Here is a 19,138-nt window from a genome sequence, read left to right as displayed (position 1 = left end):
CGGATCGCAGTTTCGCTGCAGAGTTCGAACAGGAGAGTCAGGCCTCGTCTTGTGTGGAGGAATGGAACTCTGCTTGCCTCTCCAGTTGTTCACGGGGTGACAGGTCACTTCTCGAGCTGTGTGTGGTACCTGCGGGTTTCTCCGGACGATACCTGGGGGTGTCAGTGCCCCTTCGTGTTGTGCCTTCATCAAAAGGGTTATCTTCAAAGAGGTGTCCGGGCATTGGGATCTTATCAAGAGTGAACCGGGAAATCGGGGTCTTTCGGCATGTGTCACCATCCACGAGGTTATGTCTCGAATATCCTCGTGAGACCGGCCTCATCCTGAGATGCACTGGGAAAGGTGGGAACCCCTTCAAGAGAAAACAGGGGAATCAACCCTCCTGTCACGATCAGGAGGGGAGAAGGGGCCCAGATGTAGTGGTGCCGGGAACCTCGGTGTTCTCCTCGAGTCAGACCGGTGTGTCGAGGAACTTTTGAGGTCGCATCAAGGGTGGCAATACCGTTTCGCACTTCAAGACGGAACGTGGGACTTCTCTTGAGACGCTGTAGGGGGCAAGGGCCTCATCTTGCGATGACGGGGGAACCACGTGGCGTTTCTCGAGTTGTGGCGGGATTCTCGAGTTTCGACGGGGAATACAGTCTTCCTCATGTGTTGGCCCAGGGAAGTCCTATCTTCCATTCGAGTTTCAAGGGAGAGCTGGGGATTGTCCACGAGTCACTGCAGGGCAAAATAGACCTCATCTAGGCTTGTGTCCAGGACTTAATGTTCGTCCCTAGGGGCGACAGGGATCTGGGGGTTGCATACCAGACTCACCCGGGGAATCAGGCCTTGTCTCGAGGGGAAGCAAAGAACTCCGCTGTCCTTTTGAGTCGCGATGGGTATCTCTTGGAGCCCACTGTGTGCCCTAAAGGGAGTCAAGCCTCCTGTGCTGTTTGGATAGAGGACTCGGGATTCCTCTCCAGGCCATGCAGGAAAAGAAGGCCCTCATCTCGCGATGACGGCGGCGTCTCGTGGGTTTTCTAGACTGCCGCGCTAGTGCCAGGTTTCTGACGAGGTACGAGAGGGAGCTCAGGGAGCCTCTCGTGTGGCTCCAGGGAAGTCAGGTCCCCATGAGATGGCTAGGGGGAGTTCGTCATTGCTCTCGAGTCATGGTAGGGTAATCGGGCCTCAAGACGGGTTGAAGAAGGACTCTCGAGGTCTTTCTCGGGTTACTGCATAAAACCCAGGGTTCCCTTGACTTGTGCCTGCGACGTCAGGGAGCTTCTCAGAGTGCCTCTGAGAAGTCAGGGATACTGTGCAGTTTGGAGGGTCCTCTCGAGACTCCTCTGCATTTGGTGGAATGTAAGAGGGACTCATCTCGAGTTGAAGCAGGAACCTCAGTGTTCCTCTCCATTTCTGACTCAGATCGCAAGGTCCCTGCATGTTGGTACAGGAGAGTCAGGCCTCGTCTTTTCTGGAGGATGGGACTCCTCTTGCCTCTCGAGTTGTTCTCGAGGTGACAGGCCACTTGTCGAGCTGTGTATGTAACCTGCCCGTTTTTCCGGATGATGCACAGGTGTGTTAGTGCCCCTTCGTGTTGTACCTTCATACTCAAGGCTGCCTTCCAAGAGGTGTCCGAGCATTGGATTCTTATCAAGAGCGGACCGGGAAATTGGAGTCTTCCGGCAAGTGGCACCACCCACAAAGCTACGTATCGAATTTCCCCATGAGACCGGCCTCATCCTGAGTTGTGCAGGGAAGGTCGGGCCCCCTTGCAGACAAAGCAGGGGAATCGACCCACCGGTCACGATCAGGAGGGGAGAAGGGGCTTAAATGAAGTGGTGCCGGGAACCTCGGTGTTCCCCTTGAGTGAGACCGGCGTGTTGGGGGACTTTTGGGGTCGCATCAAGGGTGCCAAGTACCGTTTCGCATTTCAAGACGGAACCTGGGACATCTTTTGAAACGCTGTAGTGGGCAAGGGCCTCATCTTGCGATGACGGGAGAACCACGTGGTTTTGCTCGAGTTGCGGCGGGATTCTCGAGTTATGACCGGGAATTTAGGCTTCCTCTTGTTGGCCTTGAAATCCAATCTTCCATTCGGGTTGCGAGGGGGAGCTGGGGATTGCACTAGAGTCACTGCAGGGCAAAAGAGACCTAATTTGGGCTTGTGTCCAGGATCTAATGTTGCTCTCCAGGGGCGACAGGGATCTCGGGTTTGCATTCCAGACTCATCCGGGGAGTCAGTTCTCACTTCGAGGGTAAGCAAAGAATTCCGCTCTCATCTCGAGTCGCGATGGGTATCTCTTGGAGCCCAATGTGTGTACTAAAGGGAGTCAAGCCTCCTGTGGAGTTTGGAGAGAGGACTCGGGATTGGACTCCAGGCCATGCAGGAAAAGGAGGCCCTCATCTCGAGATGACGGTGGCGTCTCGTGGGTGTTCTCGAGCTGCGGCGCCAGTGTGGGGTGTCTCATGAAGTACCACGGGGATCTCAGGGAGCCTCTTGTGTGGCGCCAGGAAAATCCAGTATTCCTTTCGAGTTGCGAGTTAGAACTGGGGATTGCTCTCCAGTCACTGCAGGGCAAAATAGACATCATCTACGCTTGTGTCCAGGACCTAGTGTTCCACTACTGGGCCGACAGGGATCTCAGGGTTGCATTCTCGACTCACCCGGAGATTCAGGCCTCGTCTTGAGGGGAAAAAAAGGACTCCACTCTCCTGTCGATTCGCGACGGGTATCTCTTGGAGCCCACTGCATGGCGTAAAGGGAGTGAAGCCTCCTATGGAGTTTGGAGAGATGACTCGGGATTGTTTTCCTGGCCATGCAGGAAAAAAGGCCCTCATATCTCGATGACGGGGGCGTCTCGTGGGTTTTCTCCAGCTGCGGCGCCAGTATCAGATTTCTCACGAGGTACGACGGGGAACTCAGAGAGCCTCTCGTGTGGTGCTAGGGACGTCAGGTCTCCGTGAATGTGGTGAAGGGGAGTGCGTGATTGCTCTCGAGTCATAGTAGGCGAATTGGGCCTCAAGACGCATTGAAGAAGGACTCTCGAGGTCTTTCTCGGGTTGCGGCAGGGAACCCTGGTTCCCTCGACTTGTGTCGGTGACCTCAGGCAACTTCTCAGGGTGCCTCTGAGAAGTCAGGGACACTGTGGATTTGGGAGGGGCCTTTCGTTACTCAACTGGGTTTGGTGCAATCGAAGAGGGCCTCATCTCAAATGGAGGCAAGAACCTCAGGGGTCCTCTCCATTTCTGACTCGGGTCGCAGAGTACCTGCCGAGTATGGACAAGAGAGTCACGCCTCGTCTTCTGTGGAGGAATGGATCTCCGCTTGCCTTTCGAGTTGTTCACGGAGTGACAGGCCACTTGTTGAGCTGTGTGTGGAACCTGCGGGTTTTTCCAGACGATGCACAGGGGTGTCAGTGCCCCTTCGTGTTGTGCCTTCATCCAAAGGGTTGCCTTCAAAGAGGTGTCCGGGCATCGGGTTCTTTTCAAGAGCGTACCAGAAAATTGGGGTCTTTCAGCATGTGGTACCACCCATGAGGCTACGTCTCGAATTTCCTCGGGAGACCGGCCTCATCCTGAGGTTCGCCGTGAAGCTAGGGAACCCCTTGCAGACAAAGCAGGGGAATCGATCCACCGGTCACGATCAGAAGGGGAGAAGGGGCTCAGATGAAGTGGTGCCGGGAACCTCGGTGGTCCCCTCGAGTGAGACCGGTATGTCACGGCACTTTTGAGGTCGCATCAAGGGTGCCAAGTACAGTTTCGCACTTCAAGACGGAACGTGGGAATTCTCTGGAGATGCTCTAGCGGGCAAGGACCTCATATTGCGATGACGAGGGAAACACGTGGTTTTTCTCGAGATGCGGCGGGATTCTCGAGTTACGACGGGGAATTCAGGCTTCCTCTTGTGTTGGCCCAGGAAGTCCAATCTTCCATTCAACTTGTCACAGAGAGCTGTGGGTTGCTCTCGAGTCACTTCAGGGCAAAGAGTCCTCATCTAGGCTTGGGTCCAGGACGTAGTGTTCCTCTCCAGGGGCACCAGGGATATCGGGGTCGCATTCCAGTCTCACCTGGTGGGTCACGCCTCGTCTCGAGTGGAAGCAAAGGACTCCACTATCCTCTCGAGTCACGACGTGTAACTCTTGGAGCCCAATGAGTGGCCTAAAGGGAGTCAAGCGTCCTGTGTAGCTTGGACAGAAGGTTCACGCTTGATCTGCATACCATTCAGTTAAAGATGGCCCTCCTCTCTTGATGACGGGAGCATCTCATGGGTTTTCTCGAGCTGCGGCGTCAATGTGGGGTTTCTCACGAGATATGATGGGGAGCTCAGGGAGCCTCTCGTGTGGCGCCAGAGAAGTCAGGCCTCCATGCGTGTGGCCAGGCATATCGCGTCATTGCTCTGGAGTTATGGGAGGGACTAGGGCCTCAAGACGCATTTAAGAAGGACTCTCGAGGTCTTTCTTGGGTAGGGGCGGGAAACACTTATTTCCCTCGACCTCTACCGGGGACCTTAGGGAACTACCCAGGTGCCTCTGAGAGGTGAGGGATACTGAGGAGTTAGAGGGGCCTCTCGGGACTCGACTAGGTTTGACGAAATGAAAGAGGGCCTCATCTCGATTGGAGGCAGGGACCTCAGGCTTCCTCTCCATTTCTGACTCCGACCGCAGGGTCCCTGCAGGGTTGGGACAGGAGAGTCAGGCCTCGTCTTGTCTGAGTAATGGAACTCTGCTTGCCTCTTGAGTCGTTCAGTGGGTTTCAGGCCCCTTGTCGAGCTGTGTGTGGAACCTGCGGGTGTTTCCAGAAGATGCACAGGGGTGTCATTGCCCCTTCATTTTGTGCCTTCCCCCACAGGGTTGCCTTCAAAGAGGTGTCCGGGCATCGGGTTCATTTCAAGAGCGGACCAGGAAATCGGGGTCGTTCGGCATGTGGCAGCACCAACGTGGCTCATCTCGAATTTCCTCGTGAGACCAGCATCATCCTGAGGTGCGCCGGGAAGGCCGGGAACACCTTCCACACAAAGAAGGGGAATCGACTCTCCTGTCGTGATCAGGTGGGGAGATGGGGCTCAGATGAAGTGGGGCCGGGACTCTAGGTGTTCCACTCGAGGGAACCCGGCATTTCAGGGAACTTTAGGGGTCGCAACAAGGGAGCCAAGTACCGTTTCCCACTTCAGGACGGAACATGTGACTTCCCTGGGGACGCTGTAGCGGGCAAGGGCCTCATTCTGTGAAGACGTTGGAACCACGTCGTTTTTCTCGAGTTGAGTCTGGATTCTCGAAAACGACGGGGATTTCAGGCTTCCTCTTGGGTTGGCCCTGGGAAGCCCAATCTTCCCCTGGAGTTGCGAGGGAAAGCTGGGGGTTCTGCTCGAGTCACTACAGGGCCAAAGAGACCTCATCGAGGCGTGTGTCCAGGACCTAATATTCCTCTCAATGGAAGACAGGGATCTCGGGTTTCCATTCCAGACTCCCCCAGGGAGTCAGGCCTCGCCTCGAGGGGAAGCAGAGGACTCCGCTTTCCTCTCAAGTCGCGACACGGATCTCTTGGAGCCCAATGAGTGGACTCAAGGGTGTCGAGCCTCCTCTTCAGTTTGGAGAGAGGACTCGGGATTGCTCTCCAGGCCAGGCAGGAAAAGAAGGCCCTCATCTAGCGATGACGGGGGCGTCTCATGGGTTTCCTCAGGCTGCGGCTCCCATGGTGGTTTTCTCACGAGGCACGACGAGGACCTCAGGGAGCCTCTCGTGCGGTGCCAGGGAATTCATGTCTCCATGCGCATGGCGAGGGGGAGCTGGTCATCACTCTCGAGTCATGGGAAGTGACTAGGGCCTCAAGACGCGTTGAAGAAGGACTCTCGAGGTCTTTCTCGGGTGGCGGCGGGAAACCCTCGTTTCCCTCGACTTCTGCAGGGGACTATAGGGAACTTCCCATGGTGACTCTGAGAGGTGAGGGATGCTGTGGAGTTGGCAGGGCCTCTCGGGACTCTGCTGGGTTCGGCGCAATGGAAGAGGGCCTCATCTCGAGGGGAGGCAGGAACCTCAGGCTTCCTCTCCGATTCTGACTCCGACTGCACGGTCCCTGCAGTGTTGGGACAGGAGAGTCATGCCTCGTCTTGTCTGAGGAATGGAATTCTGGTTGCCTCTCGAGTTGTTCCGGGAGTCTCAGGCCCCTTGTCGAGCTGTGTGTAGACCCTGCGGGTTTTTCCGGATGATGCACGGGGGTGTCAGTGCCCTTTCGTGTTGTGCCTTCACTCAAAGGGTTGCCTTCGTAGAGGTGTCCGGGCATCGGGTTCTTATCAAGAGCGGACCGGATAATCGGGGTTGTTCGGCACGTGGCACCTCACACATGGCTAGTCTCGAATTTCCTCCTGAGACCGGCCTCATCCTGAGGTGCACCAGGAAGGCCGGGAACCCCTTCCAGAGAAAGCAGGGGAGTCGACTCTCCTGTCGCGATCAGGAGGGGAGAAGGGGCTCAGATGAAGTGGTGCCGGGACCCTCGGTGTTCCCCTCGAGGCACCCAGCGTGTCGGCGAACTTTTGCGGTCTCATCAAGGGTGTCAAGTACCGTTTCACACTTAAGGACGGAACATGGGACTTCCCTGGAGACGCCGGGAATTTCGGTCTTCCCCTGGAGTGAGACCGGTATGTTGGGGAACTTTGGGGTCGCATCAAGGGTGCCAAGTAACATTTCGAACTTTAGGATGGAACGTGGGACTTCTCTTGAGACTCTAGCTGGCAAGGGCCTTATATTGCAATGAAGGGGGAACCACATGGTTTTTAAGACTTGAGGCTGAATTCTCGAATTACGATGGGAAATTCAGACTTCCTCTTGTGTTGACCGTGGTAAGACCAATCTTCCATTCAAATTGTGAGGGAGAGATGGAGGTTGCTCTCGAGTCACTGTAGGGCAAAATAGACCTCATCTAGGCTTGTGTCTAGGACATAATGTTCCACTCCAGGGGCGACAGGGATCTCGGGGTTGCATTCCAAACTCACCCGGGGAGTCAGGCCTCGTCTCGAGGGAAGCAAAGGACTCCGCTCTCCTCTCGAGTCGCACCGGGTATTTCTTGGACCCAACTGAGTGGCCTAAAGGGAGTCAATCCTCCTGTGAAGTTTGGAGAGAGGACCAGGGATTGCTCTCCAGGTCAGGCAGGAAAAGAAGGCCCCCATCTCTCCTTGACGGGGGCATCTTGTGGTTTTTCTCGAACTGCGGCGCCACTGTGTGTTTTCTCACGAGGTACGATGGGGTACTCAGGGAGCCTCTTGTGTGGTACTAGGGAAGTCAGTTTTCCTGCTTGTGGCAAGGGGAGCGCGTCCTTGCTCTGGAGTCATGGTAGGGGAATCGGGCATCAAGAGACGTTGAAAAAGGACTCTCCAAGTCTTTCTCGGGTTACTTCAGGAAACTCTGGGTTCCCTCGACTTGTGCCAGTGACCTCAGGTAGCTTCTCAGGGAGCCTCTGAGAATTCAGGGATACTGTGGTGTTGGGAGGGGCCTCTCGGGACACCACTGAGTTTGGTTCAATGGAAGAGGGCCTCTTCTCTAGTTGAGGCAGGAACCTCAGGCTTCCTCTCCATTTCTGACTCCGACCGCAGGGTCCCTGCAGGGTTGGGACAGGAGAGTCAGGCCTCGTCTTGTCTGAGTAATGGAACTCTGCTTGCCTCTTGAGTCGTTCAGTGGGTTTCAGGCCCCTTGTCGAGCTGTGTGTGGAACCTGCGGGTGTTTCCAGAAGATGCACAGGGGTGTCATTGCCCCTTCATTTTGTGCCTTCCCCCACTGGGTTGCCTTCAAAGAGGTGTCCGGGCATCGGGTTCATTTCAAGAGCGGACCAGGAAATCGGGGTCGTTCGGCATGTGGCAGCACCAACGTGGCTCATCTCGAATTTCCTCGTGAGACCAGCATCATCCTGAGGTGCGCCGGGAAGGCCGGGAACACCTTCCACACAAAGAAGGGGAATCGACTCTCCTGTCGTGATCAGGTGGGGAGATGGGGCTCAGATGAAGTGGGGCCGGGACTCTAGGTGTTCCACTCGAGGGAACCCGGCATTTCAGGGAACTTTAGGGGTCGCAACAAGGGAGCCAAGTACCGTTTCCCACTTCAGGACGGAACATGTGACTTCCCTGGGGACGCTGTAGCGGGCAAGGGCCTCATTCTGTGAAGACGTTGGAACCACGTCGTTTTTCTCGAGTTGAGTCTGGATTCTCGAAAACGACGGGGATTTCAGGCTTCCTCTTGGGTTGGCCCTGGGAAGCCCAATCTTCCCCTGGAGTTGCGAGGGAAAGCTGGGGGTTCTGCTCGAGTCACTACAGGGCCAAAGAGACCTCATCGAGGCGTGTGTCCAGGACCTAATATTCCTCTCAATGGAAGACAGGGATCTCGGGTTTCCATTCCAGACTCCCCCAGGGAGTCAGGCCTCGCCTCGAGGGGAAGCAGAGGACTCCGCTTTCCTCTCAAGTCGCGACACGGATCTCTTGGAGCCCAATGAGTGGACTCAAGGGTGTCGAGCCTCCTCTTCAGTTTGGAGAGAGGACTCGGGATTGCTCTCCAGGCCAGGCAGGAAAAGAAGGCCCTCATCTAGTGATGACGGGGGCGTCTCATGGGTTTCCTCAGGCTGCGGCTCCCATGGTGGTTTTCTCACGAGGCACGACGAGGACCTCAGGGAGCCTCTCGTGCGGTGCCAGGGAACTCATGTCTCCATGCGCATGGCGAGGGGGAGCTGGTCATCACTCTCGAGTCATGGGAAGTGACTAGGGCCTCAAGACGCGTTGAAGAAGGACTCTCGAGGTCTTTCTCGGGTGGCGGCGGGAAACCCTCGTTTCCCTCGACTTCTGCAGGGGACTATAGGGAACTTCCCATGGTGACTCTGAGAGGTGAGGGATGCTGTGGAGTTGGCAGGGCCTCTCGGGACTCTGCTGGGTTCGGCGCAATGGAAGAGGGCCTCATCTCGAGGGGAGGCAGGAACCTCAAGCTTCCTCTCCGATTCTGACTCTGACTGCACTGTCCCTGCAGTGTTGGGACAGGAGAGTCATGCCTCGTCTTGTCTGAGGAATGGAATTCTGGTTGCCTCTCGAGTTGTTCCGGGAGTCTCAGGCCCCTTGTCGAGCTGTGTGTAGACCCTGCGGGTTTTTCCGGATGATGCACGGGGGTGTCAGTGCCCTTTCGTGTTGTGCCTTCACTCAAAGGGTTGCCTTCGTAGAGGTGTCCGGGCATCGGGTTCTTATCAAGAGCGGACCGGATAATCGGGGTTGTTCGGCACGTGGCACCTCACACATGGCTAGTCTCGAATTTCCTCCTGAGACCGGCCTCATCCTGAGGTGCACCAGGAAGGCCGGGAACCCCTTCCAGAGAAAGCAGGGGAGTCGACTCTCCTGTCGCGATCAGGAGGGGAGAAGGGGCTCAGATGAAGTGGTGCCGGGACCCTCGGTGTTCCCCTCGAGGCACCCAGCGTGTCGGCGAACTTTTGCGGTCTCATCAAGGGTGTCAAGTACCGTTTCACACTTAAGGACGGAACATGGGACTTCCCTGGAGACGCCGGGAATTTCGGTCTTCCCCTGGAGTGAGACCGGTATGTTGGGGAACTTTGGGGTCGCATCAAGGGTGCCAAGTAACATTTCGAACTTTAGGATGGAACGTGGGACTTCTCTTGAGACTCTAGCTGGCAAGGGCCTTATATTGCAATGAAGGGGGAACCACATGGTTTTTAAGACTTGAGGCTGAATTCTCGAATTACGATGGGAAATTCAGACTTCCTCTTGTGTTGACCGTGGGAAGACCAATCTTCCATTCAAATTGTGAGGGAGAGATGGAGGTTGCTCTCGAGTCACTGTAGGGCAAAATAGACCTCATCTAGGCTTGTGTCTAGGACATAATGTTCCACTCCAGGGGCGACAGGGATCTCGGGGTTGCATTCCAAACTCACCCGGGGAGTCAGGCCTCGTCTCGAGGGAAGCAAAGGACTCCGCTCTCCTCTCGAGTCGCACCGGGTATTTCTTGGACCCAACTGAGTGGCCTAAAGGGAGTCAATCCTCCTGTGAAGTTTGGAGAGAGGACCAGGGATTGCTCTCCAGGTCAGGCAGGAAAAGAAGGCCCCCATCTCTCCTTGACGGGGGCATCTTGTGGTTTTTCTCGAACTGCGGCGCCACTGTGTGTTTTCTCACGAGGTACGATGGGGTACTCAGGGAGCCTCTTGTGTGGTACTAGGGAAGTCAGTTTTCCTGCTTGTGGCAAGGGGAGCGCGTCCTTGCTCTGGAGTCATGGTAGGGGAATCGGGCATCAAGAGACGTTGAAAAAGGACTCTCCAAGTCTTTCTCGGGTTACTTCAGGAAACTCTGGGTTCCCTCGACTTGTGCCAGTGACCTCAGGTAGCTTCTCAGGGAGCCTCTGAGAATTCAGGGATACTGTGGTGTTGGGAGGGGCCTCTCGGGACACCACTGAGTTTGGTTCAATGGAAGAGGGCCTCTTCTCTAGTTGAGGCAGGAACCTCAGGCTTCCTCTCCATTTCTGACTCCGACCGCAGGGTCCCTGCAGGGTTGGGACAGGAGAGTCAGGCCTCGTCTTGTCTGAGTAATGGAACTCTGCTTGTCTCTTGAGTCGTTCAGTGGGTTTCAGGCCCCTTGTCGAGCTGTGTGTGGAACCTGCGGGTGTTTCCAGAAGATGCACAGGGGTGTCATTGCCCCTTCATTTTGTGCCTTCCCCCACAGGGTTGCCTTCAAAGAGGTGTCCGGGCATCGGGTTCATTTCAAGAGCGGACCAGGAAATCGGGGTCGTTCGGCATGTGGCAGCACCAACGTGGCTCATCTCGAATTTCCTCGTGAGACCAGCATCATCCTGAGGTGCGCCGGGAAGGCCGGGAACACCTTCCACACAAAGAAGGGGAATCGACTCTCCTGTCGTGATCAGGTGGGGAGATGGGGCTCAGATGAAGTGGGGCCGGGACTCTAGGTGTTCCACTCGAGGGAACCCGGCATTTCAGGGAACTTTAGGGGTCGCAACAAGGGAGCCAAGTACCGTTTCCCACTTCAGGACGGAACATGTGACTTCCCTGGGGACGCTGTAGCGGGCAAGGGCCTCATTCTGTGAAGACGTTGGAACCACGTGGTTTTTCTCGAGTTGAGTCTGGATTCTCGAAAACGACGGGGATTTCAGGCTTCTTCTTGGGTTGACCCTGGGAAGCCCAATCTTCATCTGGAGTTGCGAGGGAAAGCTGGGGGTTCTGCTTGAGTCACTACAGGGCCAAAGAGACCTCATCGAGGCGTGTGTCCAGGACCTAATATTCCTCTCAAGGGAAGACAGGGATCTCGGGTTTCCATTCCAGACTCCCCCAGGGAGTCAGGCCTCGCCTCGAGGGGAAGCAGAGGACTCCGCTTTCCTCTCAAGTCGCGACACGGATCTCTTGGAGCCCAATGAGTGGACTCAAGGGTGTCGAGCCTCCTCTTCAGTTTGGAGAGAGGACTCGGGATTGCTCTCCAGGCCAGGCAGGAAAAGAAGGCCCTCATCTAGCGATGAAGGGGGCGTCTCATGGGTTTCCTCAGGCTGCGGCGCCCATGGGAGTTTTCTCACGAGGCACGACGAGGACCTCAGGGAGCCTCTCGTGCGGTGCCAGGGAACTCATGTCTCCATGCGCATGGCGAGGGGAAGCTGGTCATCACTCTCGAGTCATGGGAAGTGACTAGGGCCTCAAGACACGTTGAAGAAGGACTCTCGAGGTCTTTCTCGGGTGGCGGCGGGAAACCCTCGTTTCCCTCGACTTCTGCAGGGGACTATAGGGAACTTCCCATGGTGACTCTGAGAGGTGAGGGATGCTGTGGAGTTGGCAGGGCCTCTCGGGACTCTGCTGGGTTCAGCGCAATGGAAGAGGGCCTCATCTCGAGGGGAGGCAGGAACCTCAGGCTTCCTCTCCGATTCTGACTCCGACTGCACGGTCCCTGCAGTGTTGGGACAGGAGAGTCATGCCTCGTCTTGTCTGAGGAATGGAATTCTGGTTGCCTCTCGAGTTGTTCCGGGAGTCTCAGGCCCCTTGTCGAGCTGTGTGTAGACCCTGCGGGTTTTTCCAGATGATGCACGGGGGTGTCAGTGCCCCTTCGTGTTGCGCCTTCACTCACAGGGTTGCCTTCGAAGAGGTGTCCGGGCATCGGGTTCTTATCAAGAGCGGACCGGATAATCGGGGTCGTTCGGCACGTGGCACCTCACACATGGCTAGTCTCGAATTTCCTCCTGAGACCGGCCTCATCCTGAGGTGCACCAGGAAGGCCGGGAACCCCTTCCAGAGAAAGCAGGGGAGTCGACTCTCCTGTCGCGATCAGGAGGGGAGAAGGGGCTCAGATGAAGTGGTGCCGGGACCCTCGGTGTTCCCCTCGAGGCACCCAGCGTGTCGGCGAACTTTTGCGGTCTCATCAAGGGTGTCAAGTACCGTTTCACACTTAAGGACGGAACATGGGACTTCCCTGGAGACGCCGGGAATTTCGGTCTTCCCCTGGAGTGAGACCGGTATGTTGGGGAACTTTGGGGTCGCATCAAGGGTGCCAAGTAGCATTTCGAACTTTAGGATGGAACGTGGGACTTCTCTTGAGACTCTAGCTGGCAAGGGCCTCATATTGCAATGAAGGGGGAACCACATGGTTTTTAAGACTTGAGGCTGAATTCTCGAATTACGATGGGAAATTCAGACTTCCTCTTGTGTTGACCGTGGGAAGACCAATCTTCCATTCAAATTGTGAGGGAGAGATGGAGGTTGCTTTCGAGTCACTGTAGGGCAAAATAGACCTCATCTAGGCTTGTGTCTAGGACATAATGTTCCACTCCAGGGGCGACAGGGATCTCGGGGTTGCATTCCAAACTCACCCGGGGAGTCAGGCCTCGTCTCGAGGGAAGCAAAGGACTCCGCTCTCCTCTCGAGTCGCACCGGGTATTTCTTGGACCCAACTGAGTGGCCTAAAGGGAGTCAATCCTCCTGTGAAGTTTGGAGAGAGGACCAGGGATTGCTCTCCAGGTCAGGCAGGAAAAGAAGGCCCCCATCTCTCCTTGACGGGGGCATCTTGTGGTTTTTCTCGAACTGCGGCGCCACTGTGTGTTTTCTCACGAGGTACGATGGGGTACTCAGGGAGCCTCTTGTGTGGTACTAGGGAAGTCAGTTTTCCTGCTTGTGGCAAGGGGAGCGCGTCCTTGCTCTGGAGTCATGGTAGGGGAATCGGGCATCAAGAGACGTTGAAAAAGGACTCTCCAAGTCTTTCTCGGGTTACTTCAGGAAACTCTGGGTTCCCTCGACTTGTGCCAGTGACCTCAGGTAGCTTCTCAGGGAGCCTCTGAGAATTCAGGGATACTGTGGTGTTGGGAGGGGCCTCTCGGGACACCACTGAGTTTGGTTCAATGGAAGAGGGCCTCTTCTCTAGTTGAGGCAGGAACCTCAGGCTTCCTCTCCATTTCTGACTCCGACCGCAGGGTCCCTGAAGAGTTGGGCCAGGAGGGTAAGGCCTCGTCTTGTGTGAAGGAATGCAACTTCACTTGCCTCTCGAGTTGTTCACGGGGTGACAGTCCACATTTGGAGCTGTGAGTGGAATCGGCGGGTTTTTCCAGACGATGCATGGGGATGTCAGTGTCCCTTCGTGTTGTGCCTTCATCCACAGGGTTGCCTTCGAAGAGATGTCCGGGCGTCAGGTTCTTATCTAGAGTGGACCGGGAATTCGGGATCTTTCAGCATGTGGCACCAACCATGAGGCTACTTTTCGAATTTCCTCATGAGACCAGCCTCATCCAGAGGTTCGTGGGGAACGTCGGGAACCCCTTGCAGTCAAAGCATGGGAGTCGACCCTCCTGTCGCGATCAGTAGGGGTGAAGGGGCTCACAGGAAGTGGTGCCGTGAACTTTGGTGTTTCCCTCGAGTGAGACCGGTATGTCAGGGAACTTTGGGGGTCGCATCAAGGGTGCCAAGTACCGTTTTGTACTTCAGGATGGAACGTGGGACTTCTCTTGATACGCTGTAGCGGCCAAGGGCCTCATCTTGCGATGACGGGGGAGCCACGTGGTTTTTCTCGAGTTGCGGCGGGATTCTCGAGTTACGACGGGGATTTCAGGCTTCCTCTTGTGTTGGGCCAGGGAAGTCCAATCATCCATTCGAGTTGCGAGGGAGAGCTGGGGGTTGCGCTCGAGTCACTGCAGGGCAAAGGAGACCTCATCTAGGCTTGTGTCCAGGACCTAAGGTTCCTCTCCAAGGGCCACAGGGATCTCAGGTTTGCATTCCAGACTCACCCAGGGAGTCAGGCCTCGTGTCGAAGGGAAGCAAAGGACTCCGCTCTCCTTTCGAGTCGCGACGGGCACCTCTTGGAGCCCACTTTGTGGCCTAAAGGGAGTCAAGCCTCCTGTGAAGTTTGGAGAGAGGACTTGGGACTGCTCTCCAGGCCATGCAGGAAAAGATGGCCCTCATCTCCCGCTTACGGAGGGGTCTTGTGGGTTTTCTCGAGCTGCGGAGCCAGTGTGGGGTTTCACACGAGGTACGTCAGGGAGCTCAGGGAGCCTCTCATGTGGCGCCAGGGAAGTCAGGTCTCCATGTGCGTGGCGAGGGGGAGCGCGTTATTGCTTTCGAGCCATGGTAGGGGAATCTGACCTCAAGACGCATTGAAGTAGGACTCTCGAGGTCTTTCTTCGATTGTGGCAGGAAACCCTTATTTCCCTCGACGTTTGCCGGTGGCCTCAAGGAGCTTCTCAGAATGCCTATGAGAAGTCAGGGATACTGTGGAGATGGGAGTGGCCTCTCGGGACTCCACTGGGTTTGTTTTAATGGAAGAGGGCCTCATCTCGGGTTGAGGCAGGAACCTCAGGTTTCCTCTCCATTTCTGACTCAGATCGAAGCGTGCCTGCAGAGTTGGGATTGGATACTCAGGCCTCGTCTTGTCTGAGGAAGGGAACTCCGCTTGCCTCTCTCATTGTTTAAGGGGTGACAGGCCAGTTGTGGAGCTGTATGTGGATCCTGTGGGATTTTCCGGACGATGAACAGGGTTGCCAGTGCCCCCTCGTGTAGTGCCTTCATCCACAGGGTTGCGTTAGAAGAGGTGTCCGGGCATCGGGTTCTTATCAAGAGCAAGACCGAGAAATCGTGGTCTTTCGGCACGTGGCACCAACACGAGGCTACGTCTCGAATTTCTTCGTGAGACTGGCCTCATCCTGAGGTGCGCCATGAAGGTCGGGAACCCCTTCTAGACAAAGCAGGGGGATCGACCTTCCTGCCGTGATCAGGAGCGGAGAAGGGGCTCAAATGAAGTGGTGCCACGAACTTCAGTGTTCCCTTGGAGTGAGACCGGTATATTGGGGAACTTTTGGGGTCGCATCAAGGGTGCCAAGTAGCATTTCGAACTTTATGACGAAACATGGGACTTCTCTTGAGACTCTGTAGCGGGCAAAGGCCTCATATTGCGATGAATGGGGAACCACGTGGTTTTTAAGAGTTGCGGCGGGATTCTCGAGTTACAACGGGAAATTCAGACTTCCTCTTGTGTTGGCCCAGTGAAGACCAATCTTCCATTCGAATTGCGAGGGAGAGATGGGTGTTGCTCTCGAGTCACTGTAGGGCAAAATAGACCTCATCTAGGCTTTTGTCCAGGACATAATGTTCCTCTCCAGGGGCAACAGGGATCTCGGGGTTGCATTCCAGACTCACCCAAGGTAAGGCCTCATCTCGAGGGGAAACAAAGTACTCTGCTCTCCTCTCAAGTCGCGACAGGTATCTCTTGGAGCCCATTGAGTGGCCTAAAGGGAGTAAAGCCTCCTGTGAAGTTTGGAGAAAGGACCAGGGATTGCTCTCCAGGTCAGGCAGGAAGAAGTCCCCAATCTCGCGATGACGGTGGCGTCTCGTGGGTTTTCCCGAGCTGCGGCGCCAGTGTGGGGTTTCTCACGAGGTATGACGGGGAGCTCAGGGAGCCTCTCATGTGGCGCCAGTGAAGTCAGGTGTCCATGCACATGGCGAGGGGGAGCGTGTCATTGCTCTCGAGTCATGGTAGGGGAATCCGGCCTCAAGACGCGTTGAAGACGGACTCTTGAGGTCTTTCTCGGGTTGCGGCAGGAGACCCTGTGTTCCCTCGACTTGTGCCGGTGACCTCAGGGAGTTGCTCAGGGTTCCTCTGAGAAGACACTGATACTGTGGTGTTGGGAGGGGCCTCTCGGGACTCCACTGCGTTTGGTGCAATGGAAGATTGCCGGGAGCCAGCGAGAGACATTCCACTCGTGACAAATGTCATGAGGAAAGAGTCTCGGCATACGCAAAGGCGGGATCGAGCCTCCGGGAGTTCCCCCGTATATTCTTGAGCATCTACCCCCAAAAACCAAAGTCTGCCTTTTTTATGGCTTTGTTCTCTCACCTCTGACATTACTGGGGATGTCCCCTACCACCATCTCACTCTCTCTGTCAAAGAGCTAACTTACAGCTCCAACTAATAATGTTCCTGGGCAATTAGTAGTGTTTAAATCCAAACCCCTCAGATGGTTTTCTAACTCGCCTGACAAGTTTACCCGGTCTCCTACAGCTATGCATACGATTGTGTACAGTCTCCCAGCCTCGAGACGCACGGGAAGTTTAAGATATTCAAATAGCTTAGAGCCTCTCAGAGAGTTAGAAACTGTCAGAATAAAACTAGTAAAAGATTTCATTGATGAACCAATCCTTTTTGCCAAGTTTCCACATCCCCTGAATTGTATCCTTGAATGTGTGTTAATTAATATAGTTGGTATGTAGAAAAAATAAGTACTGGCCTTGATGTTAGTAACTTTAGACCCTTAAGGTAATAAATTCTTTTCTTTGTTGTAAACCCATTACACATCCTCCCTATAGGAATGCAATTTTATCTTCGAAAGATGGCGCCAAACCTTAAACAATTACTCTTAGAGAAAATAACTCTTATGGTTGATAAGTCTTTGTCAAGAGTCATAAAATGTTAATAGGTCTTCTGGCCAGAAGATGATGTAAATCATCTAAACCATTTTAATACGATAAATCTGCAGAAAAGAAACCCTGGTTTTTGATAAGGATTAAAGACTGCTGACTTTGCATCCCCTATTATCCTCTATGTGTAACTTAGGGTATTAAAACCTCTGTTGAAAATACAGTTACGGGCCTTGCTCGCCAACGCTTGGTCTCCCCATGTCATTATTCCCCTCAATTTTCAGATGAGTGTCCATCTGGAGCGTGGATATCCTCTGCGACCATTTATTTGCCTGGGCTTCGAAGACCTACTCGATAAGGTGTCTAAGGTGGGGCAACTTCCTCTATTCTAGAGGGCACTTGCAGCCTCCGTGGTCAGAGCTAACCTGGTGTCATGGGTTATATTGATTTTCCGCGTAAACCAAGCTACTCAGCTGCTTTTCTCCACTGAATTTTCCTACTGAGCTATCCTCATTCTATTACTCTTTATATCTTTGATGAATAAATAAATATATAAATAGGTCGCCTACTCCATCTTCCCTTCAAATACCCTGGATCAGCTGGGGCTGGACCTCTGCAGGTGGCGCCCGAGACAGGCATTTCGAAGGTAAATCCCCAACCCCATTCCCCCAGTGTTCAGTTTTCGGGACAGATAGGATCCCACTTAGGGGGCTACAGATCCCCCTGTAGAATAGACAGGGCGAGAGGAGTGGGAAGTGTTGAAGAGTTAGAGAGAAAAAACGGTTTCTAAAAAGGCTGACAAAAAGGGCCTAATCTTTAGATAGCTAAAAGCAAAATCTTTTACTATCCTTAATTTTCTGACATGGGCAACACTGAATCAAATGAAAGACAGCTCTTTATAGGAGTAATTTTACAGTTATTAAGTAAAAGAAGAATCAAGGTTAAAACATCTTCCATTCAATCATTTTTTTACATTTGTACAAGACCACTGCCCTTGGTTTCTACAACAAGGCACTGTTAACCTAGATATCTTGAAAAAAACTAGGAAAACAGCTAAGAGCTTATTGTGCTCAGCAAGGTTTGGAAAAAATCCCTACTTACACCTTTCCTCTGTGGAATATGACTAGAGATGTTTTAGATCCAGCTCATGAATTTGAAAAGGTACCTGTTAAAGTGGAAAGTAAAGTTGGAAAAGTACCTGTTAAACAAAAAAGCAAATCTGAAAAGGTACCTGTTATAAAGAAAAGTGAAAATGAAGAGGCTATACCTAGCTATCGACAGCTAAATGAATGGCTAGCCGCTATGACTGCCAATGAGCATGTAAAAGATAGGGATGAAAAGAAAGATCAGCTCTCCCCTCAATTTGAAAAAGGTTTAGAGGAAACAGCAGCTCGATGCCATTCTGATGAGGATTGTTGTTTTTTGTTTTTTTTTTTAGCTAAAGATGCTCCTAAAAGTTTAAGAAAACATCCCTAATCAGACCATCCGCTCCTAGGAGGTTGAGGGAAACATCCCCGATCAGACAGTTCATAAGATTTAGTTACCAAACAGTTAAAGGATCTCCGGAACAGAAGAGGAAAACTTCGGGACGCTCCCATCCCCCTATGCCTCCTCCTCCATGTCGGGGTAAAGGGCCACCGCTAGGAGTTTCCCGGAGAAGGATTTTCTCTAGTCCCAAGGATGAACTCGATCCTCACCTTGAGGCTTCTTTTCTAGTCCCCTCTGAAGTTTAGCCAGGGTAAAGAGGTTACAAAATAAATAAAAATATTCTCTAAAATTAAAAAAAAAATTAAAAATGGATTTCTCTGCATCTAAGAATAGACAAATATTTATTGACTGTGGAATATGATTAGAAATGTCCTGGACCTCCGTCACGAGGCTGTTAAATAGCCTATGGGGGAGGCTATAGAGGTGGATGGTGGTGAGTCTCCATTTACTGCACAGATCATATTTTCTGCCATTGAAAAAAAAAAAAGGAGGGAGAAAGTGGTCTACCTCCCGAGGAAGGAGAGGGCTTACAGGACGCTGCGGCCGAGAGCCCTGGCGAGCTCCCTCCCCCTCTGCACAAACCTTTAAAAAACTTATCCACCACTTTCTGATTTAAGGAGACCACCACCGCCTTCGATTGTGCCTCCCAGGACCCAGGAGTTCCCCACTTTGCCCCCAAAGCCTCCCAAAGTGTTGCCTAAGACGGAGGAAGATAAAAAGTTTTTTAAACAAAGGAGCTTTTAGTACACAATATTCAGAGCGTGCTCCTTGGAGAAAACTCCCTCAGGGGGGTCTCACCCAGGCTAGG

The 19,138-nt window shown here is 53.7% G+C and overlaps 1 long non-coding RNA gene across 1 annotated transcript; it reads left to right on the top strand.

The window, feature by feature from the left end:
- Positions 1 to 7,826: 7,826 nt before the first annotated feature.
- LOC129658477 (uncharacterized) lies at positions 7,827 to 18,406 on the top strand. Its single transcript, XR_008717355.1, has 5 exons — positions 7,827 to 7,953; positions 10,676 to 10,874; positions 17,127 to 17,210; positions 17,403 to 17,488; positions 18,281 to 18,406. It is a non-coding gene; the product is annotated as an uncharacterized LOC129658477 (long non-coding RNA).
- The last annotated feature ends 732 nt before the right edge of the window (positions 18,407 to 19,138 follow it).

Source organism: Bubalus kerabau, chromosome 8, assembly GCF_029407905.1.
Source record: "Bubalus kerabau isolate K-KA32 ecotype Philippines breed swamp buffalo chromosome 8, PCC_UOA_SB_1v2, whole genome shotgun sequence".
NCBI lineage: Eukaryota > Metazoa > Chordata > Mammalia > Artiodactyla > Bovidae > Bubalus > Bubalus kerabau.
Note: the sequence above shows the minus strand (reverse complement) of the source record. Positions and strands in the feature narration are given on the sequence as shown.